Here is a 9,502-nt window from a genome sequence, read left to right as displayed (position 1 = left end):
CAGAGATTTCATAAACACAAAAAAGTGCTGAAAGGAATTACTAGGAAATAACATCATTAAACCATAAATGGAACAGTGAAAACAAGCCTGGTTGGATAAATGGTATTTATTTTAGATGGGTGCTTAATTCTAATAGGAAATCAAAGAATAAAAAAAAGCAGCAGCACCTGATTTAATTTCTTTTTGTATTTTTAAGTACAGTAGTAACTGGCAGTTGTGATTTTGTTTACATTGGCAACAGCCATATTGGTTCTTTGTGATTGGTCTCGTTGTGTTTGGCAGCGGGCATTTTGCATTGATCTTGTTGGTCTTTGCTTTATTTACATTGCCATCTGATTTATTGGACTTTTTATTGACAGTGAACAACTTTAAATTAATTTAATGCTCTTTGTTTGTTTTTATTCAATTAATATTGAGTATGTCTAATAAAGGGTTAAGAAAGGTAAGTCCAGGTGGGCAATATGTGACCCATCAGGTTGGTCTACTGGTGAACGCATCTTCTAAAATCAGCTGATTTGGAATTCGAGAGTTCCAGCATTCAAGTCCTAGTAAAGCCAGTTATTTTTACACTGATTTGAATACTAGATCGTGGACACCGGTGTTCTTTGGTGGTTGGGTTTCAATTAACCACACATCTCAGGAATGGTCGAACTGAGAATGTACAAGACTACACTTCATTTACACTCATACATATCATCCTCTAAAGAATTATTTAAACAGTAGTTACCGGAGGCTAAACAGGAAAAAAGAGAGGCGGGCAATATGTGTTTCTGGTGAAGTAATAGTTGAAGTGCACCCTGATGATTCCTCCTCATCAGGAGATGATGAGCCCAGCTGGGGTATCAGTTATCTCTCCCCGGGTTAAGGATTTAGTGCAGAATTTTGTTCAAGCGACAGGGCATGTGAGGAGTTCTGCTCTGCTTTCAGGAAATTTAATGAGTAACATGAAACACTTATGCAGTTCTTAGAAAGTCCCAGGAGCAGTTCAGGTAAGGTACACAAAAAGGTTATCCCCAGAATGAGAAAATGAAATCAATTATTTCTGCCTTAGGAAGGATCTATGGTAAGTTGGCTAAAAGGCCTCCAGAGATGCACGAGGTAATTGTAAAGGGAAAGGTTTCTGTTCCAGTCGTGGTGCCTCAATTCTTATTCTCAGGTATTGAAGGAGAAATGAGAGGCTAGTCTGTCTCGAAAGCAGCCTGAAGCTACTTTTGAGGTTATTGAAATTAATGTTATCATTAATTTAAAGGAAGTGGTATCGGCAAAATCTAGCAAGGAAATGAAGGACGAATTTCAGGTAGTCTTTCAACAGAAGACGTCGAGCTTGAGAATTCAAAATATATGTGAAACAAAAAAGGGGCTAGTTGTTACCAACAACAAAGAGACAATTAAGGTTATTTCTGACTTCCTCGAGGTCGGTAAAACCGACATGAAAGTCGCCCCTAAAAGGAAGAGGTGTCCTAAGGTCATCATGTATGATATTCATCAATGTTTATCTGAGGAGGAGTTAATGACTCTCATACAGGAACATAATACTTAGATGGCGGAAGCAGCCTTCAAGGCTGACTGTCAGTTGTTATTCAAATTGGGTAGGCGCAAGGCAGAGCATTATCATAGTGTCTTCAAGGTGAGTCCTGAACTATTTAAAGGTCTTGTATCTGAGGGCAAGTTGTTTATTGACTGATTTTCATGTAAAGTCAAAGAATGCGTAGATGTTCAACATCATTTCAAGTGCTGCCAATTTGAATGCACAGCTAAACTGTGAAAACATCTGGTGTTAGTGTGCTCCCTCTGTGGGGATGGGGGACACAAGCGAGAGCAGTGTCCTAAGAAGTCAATGGACCCGACTTGTGTCAGGAAGGGAACTTGACTGTGTCTTCATTTGACAGCTCTCTAACGATCATAATGTTGTTGTCCATGTGGACATTCAGAACTTACATCTATCTGTATGTTGCAAGTTCGTATTTTCAATATAGAGATCCTGTTGATCATGATCTTGAGGTCTGGGATAAAATCCTATGATTCTCTTGAACAAGGATCCGTAGGGAGTTGTGTGAAGGGTCCTAGGACACAAATATCGAATGGATGTTTTTCTGTCCACTCTCTCGACTCGGCTCGGTGTAATTTCAGACATATTTGAAATTTTGCAGACTACTTGATGATTTACTGCCTGATGATACTGAAGTAGGTGAGACTGCATACAGTTAGCGGCTGGCTGATGACTTTGAGATGTAATCAGTTAGACGATCTCCAGTAAAGCCCCTCAGGACTTGAAATGGAGGGGGTGGTGTGGCAACCAGTAATGTCACAAGGTGGATCTCTTCCCCCTCCGGGTTTGGAAACCATCAGCAGGGGAGGCGCGAGGTTGCTTAGTTTCACGGGGTGCAGTCTCCTTGGAGATTTCTGAGGCCCAGGTGTATCAAGCTATCTGTAGTCTAGGTAGAGGTAAAGTTCCTGGCTTTGATGGGATAAAAGCAGAGCTCCTTGTTTGTTCAGTAGGGGTGTGATAATTATCGCACAGGTTTTAATAAATTCTTGTTTGGAGGGTTCTTCCTGATGTGTTCGAAGAAGGGGATTGTCAAATTATTGCTTAAAGGTGGCAGCGACAAGAATTCCACTGTTGCTTTTTCATATAGGTTTTTGACATTACTGCCAGTTATTAATGAGGGGTTGACCTTGCGCGGTTTATTAATGAATAATCAGTATGGGTTTCATCCCAGAAAAGGTATTGAGGACGCCATACTTTGTATGGTGGCGTTCCTCCAGTTGGGAGGAATATGTCCCTGGAAGTTTCCTGGAAATTTCTGGGTCATTTAATAACCTATGGTATCCTTCTGCTATATACCAATTACAGATGAGAGATTGTAGTGTGAGTGAGAAGGTTATGCAAAGTTACTTCAGTCTTTGGGATGTACTGCTCTGAGAGGGCAGCCATGAACTGAGGAAGATACTGTCCAAGGGTTGTTCGCAAGTCAGTGAGTTGGGTTCCTTATTGTAGGTGGTGTAGTTTGATTCACTTCTGCGGCTGAGGTTGCCCAGCAGGTGTTGCATCGTGGCTTATGCTTACAATGGGCTCCTGCTGGTCGAAGGAGGTTCACGGAGGTGGATTGAATTCTGAGCCACTCATGCATGCAGGACTGCTCTTGGGGGGTGCCAGAGACTGGGCCATCCTGGAACTTAAAAATCAAAGGGAAAATTGGCCACTCACAAGTAGCGAGTCAATGTGGCGAGAGCCGCATTGTTGGACCGTGTGGGAGTTCCTTGATGCGGTTGCTTTGTTCAACCGACATCAGTAGTTTACTTAAGGGAAAGACTCCTACTGCACTGCTGTGAAAAGCTAACCTAGAGATGTATGGTTGACCACCAGCCAATTAAGGCTCCAAGTGCTTTAATATGGTGGACAGGTACTTGCTGGCATTCTGCGACCTAGATGAAGTAAATTTAAATTTATGGATGTCATATATATTTTTAGTAGTTGACGGGGTGTGCCTATCCATTTTTGTAAATATATGACAAATGAGTGGTTGGGACACATAAGCTGATGGTGTATGGCACTGTGCTTAGTCTGCTCATGCTGTTAGGTAAGCTCTAGGAACTATTTAGTACACTGGTTGCTAAACTTTCGAGGTTTAGTAGCTCGAAACTGTTTGTGGCACAGACATTCGGTCTTATACTTTAGGGTGACCGAATGGGGTAGTGGCAGGAGAAATACCATGAAAACCAAAACAAAATAGTTGACAGTTGATCTCCATGTTAATTGGAAAAGCCGAGCTGAATGGATGATTTTAGAAGGTTTTATTGCATATTTGGCAAAAGAAAGGATCGCTGAAGGTGTGTAATGTTCTGCTTGGACTTTTCTTCTTTGTGTCTATGTTTGGTTTTGTTGTTATTTTATTTTATAGTTTGTTACTTTTTTTGTTTCTGTTTGGTTATAAATTTGTTTGTTTTTCGTTAGTTATGTTTTATGTTATAATTATGTTACATTATTTATTATTATTGTTATCTCTTATTAGCGTTTTTGTGTTGTTTTATGATTCATTGTGTGCTGAACTCATTTGTATCTTTCAGGTAGGTAGAGTTCAGTTCCTTTGTTCTTAGAAAGTTATTCAATCTTGTTTGAGACTTAGTAGATGTGTTTTGTTTGGAGTTTATGTTAGTAGTACACTGACGGGAATGTTGCTTGTGGCATTCCCATTGGTGACATCCTGGCCGAGGCTTGACTGAGAGATGTCAAAGGTAAAAGATGGCCAAGGTACAGAAGATGGCCTCCAGTAAAGCCCATAAGGGCTAGGAGGGGGTGGCGTTGCAACCAAAACTGTCTACCCATAGGGTCAGAATGGCCACACTACTGTGTTTAATATTTAATCTTTTATTAAACATTTGAACATAATGCTTACTCTATTGCTTAGTAGAAATGATTTAGCAAACACTGTGTTCAATAAAGGTATTGATCATTAATACGTGGTCCATGAGCCACATGTAGCCCACCTCAAAGGTTTTTGAGAAATTAGGTTTTGTGAGTTGGAATTGTTGTATTCAATTGTTTTATCCTCAGATAAAAAAAAAAATGTTAAATAATTTATCTTATCTTATTAAATAAAAATGTGTATATAAAATAAAATATAAAACACTGGGTATCAATCATATTTAATTTCATTAATTTTTTGTCAAGTTTGTAACAAACTAAACACCAGAGAGCTGAATTAAGTAAATGCATAACAGTTTAAGAATTTTTTAAACCAAATGGACATATATCAGTTTTTTTTTCAAATAGAATTCTTTAAAGATCTAACGTTTATGTAAACAATAAAATATTAATTAATAAATTGTTTTATAAGAAAGGATTCAAATAAAATCATTAAAAAGTTTGATAAAAGAATTTAAAAAATGTGCATAACTCAAAAGTACTGTATATTGAGATATGCTTTCTTGGTTTAGGATTACAATACAACCCTATAAAAGTAACATAAATTGTTTTATTATTGCTTATACTGGATTGCAGGCCTTGGTTCAGTACAGGTTATAAATATTATACTGAAGATGAAAAAATGTTGCAAGATCCCTTTAATAAAAATTATATTACTAATTGTGGGGTTTCTATATTATCAGCACCAGCTTAAATATTTAAGATACTTATACTTTTATATAATACTATTTTTCCCAGTATGAGCTCTTTGTTATCAGATGGGCTTTTAGGTGGTTAAAAGGTTCTACTTACTGAAATAGTGTTAATTTTCTAACCGCAAATCTTACAGATTCAAATCGCAAATTTATTTACATCTACTACAATCTCTATATTTTATAATATAAAAGAAAGGATTACATTGTAAAACATTCAAACATTATAAACGAAAAAATGCACAAAATCAACTATTATAAAAATGCACAAAAAGATGCTATAGTAAGATGGTCACTTGAGTGACAAAGCATATTGATATAATTTTTTAAATATAATGTATTTATTAAACTTGGTTTAGTTTATTATCTAAGAACTTTACAGTTTTTAGTAATCTTTGTTGCTGACCATCATGGATAAAAACAGAACAAATAAAATAAAATTAAAATAAATGAAATAGGAAAGATAAAGAGTTAATCAACTCATAAATGGATTCAGTCTGATCGAATTAATTACAGTCTTGTCCAGGAACCTGTGTTTTGATATTTATTTATTTTCTCTTGATAATTATTGGTCTATACCCAATTACAATAACCCTACACAATCGTTTTTTAACTATAAGAAATTGTAGCATGTAAAAAACTGCCAGCCCTAATGGGATTTGAATCCAGAACCTTCCAGATGAAACATTGAGATATTATCCCTGCTATCTTTATATGTACTTGAAATTTATCAGCTTATGTGATCTAATCATGTTAAGTTGCAGAATTGAGTTTATACACTATTTAACATCTCTATTAAAATTATTAACTAAGATGATCCTGTTGACCTAAGAAGTTAACTCGTACACTACAAGGCAATGATACTATAACTGCACAAAAGTGTAAGAGAAATAAATGTACTTCACCAATTATTATTAAATTATTACACTTTTGAAATTAGCTGTGTGAAAAGTATTAAATATCCACCATTCTGGTTAGAGTTGTCATAGGCTGAAGTTTTTTACATCAAATTTTTTTGTTTTAAAGATTTTTTGAAATAATTATTTCCATTTAAAATGATCAAATTCTACCCTAGGGGGCTTGGGTTGAGGTGGTTTCATACCAAAAAAAGAAGAAGAAAAAAGGTAGATTGTTTTGAGGTAGGAGTAGTTGTTAAATTGTTTTGTTTAACTGTTGAATAGTTATTTAAGTATTCAGTTTTTATGTATACATATAGAAATTTGTTTCCAAGAGACCTAAATAATTTTATACAAATGTACAACTATGTATAAATGGATGATTTTTTATGATATTTGAAGAATGGTTTATTTTTCATTAGAATGCTATCTTCCTTTGGGTTGTGCAAGGGAAATACTGTGTCTTGCAGGAAGATTAATAAAATGCAATAGGTATTATAGATAGTACATATTGTAATTGTTGTGGGTTGTAATGACATCATTGTGATAATAACAGAACATTGTCATGTTGTTCTGTTATTGTGGATGAGTCATGATAGTAGCCCTTAGTAGTGAAAAGTTTCGTGAACGAGTAATTCCTTCGATTCGATTCTTTATACTGAACGAAAGAATAGAGAATCGGTTTAAGGGAGAAACTGATTCTGTTTACGATTCTCAAAAATGAATTGGGTAGGCGATAGGAATCAAATCTTTCTAAGTTACAATTCGATTCATAGTAGTCTTTCTTAAGGAGTCGAATAATTGTTGAAAAGAGAAGAATCGAATACATTTTATAGGTATGCATTAGTTGAGTCGAACTGGAGTATGAAGAGAGATAACCGCTATAGGTGAAAAATAGACATAGAGCATGCACAATAAAGTTTACATTTCTGGTAATGGTGGAAAGGAAAAGAATCGTTGAATCGAACAAACGATTATTTTTTACGAATCCTTTTTATCGAAATAAATCCTATAAACGAATTGCTTATCACAACACTAGTAGCCCTGATCTATGTTGCTTAGAATTGTGTAGTAGTTACGCAATATCATAATTATTGCAGGTTGAGAGCAAGTACAAAATGCTACTTACACTTAATAAAACAAAATTTCACCATTACTACACTGTCTTGCCATCCGCTTCATCATTACTGTTATTAATTTAAATATTATGTTCATTTTATTTAAATGTAATAACAAATAGTATTTTATAAAATAACTGTATCCTCTTTCCTGGTACCAAAACATCAATTACTATTATATATTCGTAACCATTGTACACTATTATTACTATTCTACATATCAAGGTCTAAAACATGTTAATTTTTAAAGGGCCTTAAACAATATGCATGACTCAAGTTAAAAATTTTAATTTAAAAATTGTTTACGTTACAAATTTGCCATTAAAGGTTTCATGTAATTATAAGGTTTTAGAGTAGATTTTTTTTTTTTTTAATTTATACAAGCTGACAAAATATATTTTATAAATAGTTATTAAAATCGTCATAACATAATACGACAATACACACGAGGTATGTTTGGAAAGTAAGGTTACACCGTGACTGTCTAGGGAAGTTTTTCGTTTCAAAGTCAGCATTCCTTCTTGAAAGGGAGGTTTAAGTGAATAGAATAACCCACCGGCTTGGTCTAGTGGTGAAGTCGAGAGTTATAGCATTCAAGTCCTAGTAAAGGCAGTTGTTTTTATACGGATTTGAATACTAGATCGTGGATACCGGTGTTCTTTGGTGGTTGGGTTTCAATTAACCACACATCTCAGGAATGGTCGAACTGAGACTGTACAAGACTACACTTCATTTATACTCATACATATCATCCTCTGAAATAATACCTGAACAGTAATCCCGAAGGATAAACAGGAAAAAGAAAAGTGAAGAGAATATTCCTAGATGGAAGTCTGTAATTTGATCGGTTACGTCAGAATCGTGTCTTAACATGAAGCCGGATTCCCGATCCCGCAAAGTGTGAAATGCGAGCTCTCATCCGATATTTCATTTTCGCTAAATCAAATATCCGCCGACATTCACCGCGAAATTGTTTCTGTTTACGATTATGTGATGACACATGATAAAATAACAATATTGTGTAGAGATGTTTACGATTAACAGAGGAATGGAAGATTGTCGGTTACGATAGATAAACTTGTTGGCAGACTTAAATGGCTGATTACGAAGATCGGCATTTGACTGTGGATAAAAGGAACTTCATATAATGTGTGCAAAAATCGGTAAAACTGTGCTCTATGAAACGGTAACAACCTGCGCGCGCGGTTGGTACCTAAAATGTTAACATATGAACACAAAAAAATCTAAACTCAAAATGCTCGGGAGTTTCTCGACTGTTATAAACTCGAGAATGAAGAATTTCTAGACTCTGTTTTAGCTGGGGATGAAATTTGGGTGGCTGATTACACACCGAAAAAAACGGACGGATAAAAGGGAATCTATACAGTGGCGGCATACTGGTTCCTCGTCGGTAAAAAAATTCAAAGCTTCAACAGTCTGCGAAAAAAATCATGACATTTTTCTGGAATCGAAAAGGAATTTTATTTATTGATTTTTTGACTCTAGGTCAGTCCATAAATTCCGACAGTGACCCTTAAAAAGCTTCGTCGAGCCATTCAAAACTACAGAAAAGGGTAGCTAACAAAGAGAGTGTGTCTATTGCACGATAATGCTCGGCCCCGCATTGCACGCAAAACGGTCGATTTCCTCAACAATTTTGGTTGGGATATTCTGAACCATCCTGCTTATTTTCCTGTCCTGGCACAAAGTGATTTTTTCCTTTTACCCGTTTGAAAGATCATATGGGCAGAAAACACATTTTTACTGATGAAGAGGTGAAGAATGTTGTGTGTGAATGATCAAAGGAGATGGCAGCAGAAATATGTGACTAAGCATTATGAAAATTGATAACCTGGCTGACCAAATGCTTAGAACTGAGTCGCAGATATGTAGAAAAATGTTAGTGTAATTGTGTAATGTCATATAAGTTTTTTTTATTAAACCTGCATTTTTTATTTTTATAAAATGTTGGGACATTACTTTTTGAACATACTTCATATATATATATGTTCAAATACATATCTATTTCAATCAGAATTTTGGTAGAGAGGAATGACAATTTTAAATTATTTCATTGGCTTTGAATTTGACTGACTATTGAATTATTTACAAAGGAAAAAATGTATATGGAAGCAATGGCTATAAATAAAAGTATTTTGTTACTAATGAAATAAATAAATAATTTATTCTGATAAACGCATAATAATAAACCACTAGGAATATGTTACTCTAAGGATAAAAAAGGAGTTGCTCCAGCATTTGCCTGGATGGATCAACGGAAAGTGTGGTAAAACTTTAATCAGAGCAGTGTCATACAGTTAATAATAAAAAAAAATAAAATTAGGTGAGTAAAGTACATATTTTTTTTTG

The sequence above is a fragment of the Lycorma delicatula genome, chromosome 12 (assembly GCF_047948215.1).
Source record: "Lycorma delicatula isolate Av1 chromosome 12, ASM4794821v1, whole genome shotgun sequence".
Classification (NCBI taxonomy): domain Eukaryota; kingdom Metazoa; phylum Arthropoda; class Insecta; order Hemiptera; family Fulgoridae; genus Lycorma; species Lycorma delicatula.
This window is presented reverse-complemented; position numbering follows the sequence as displayed.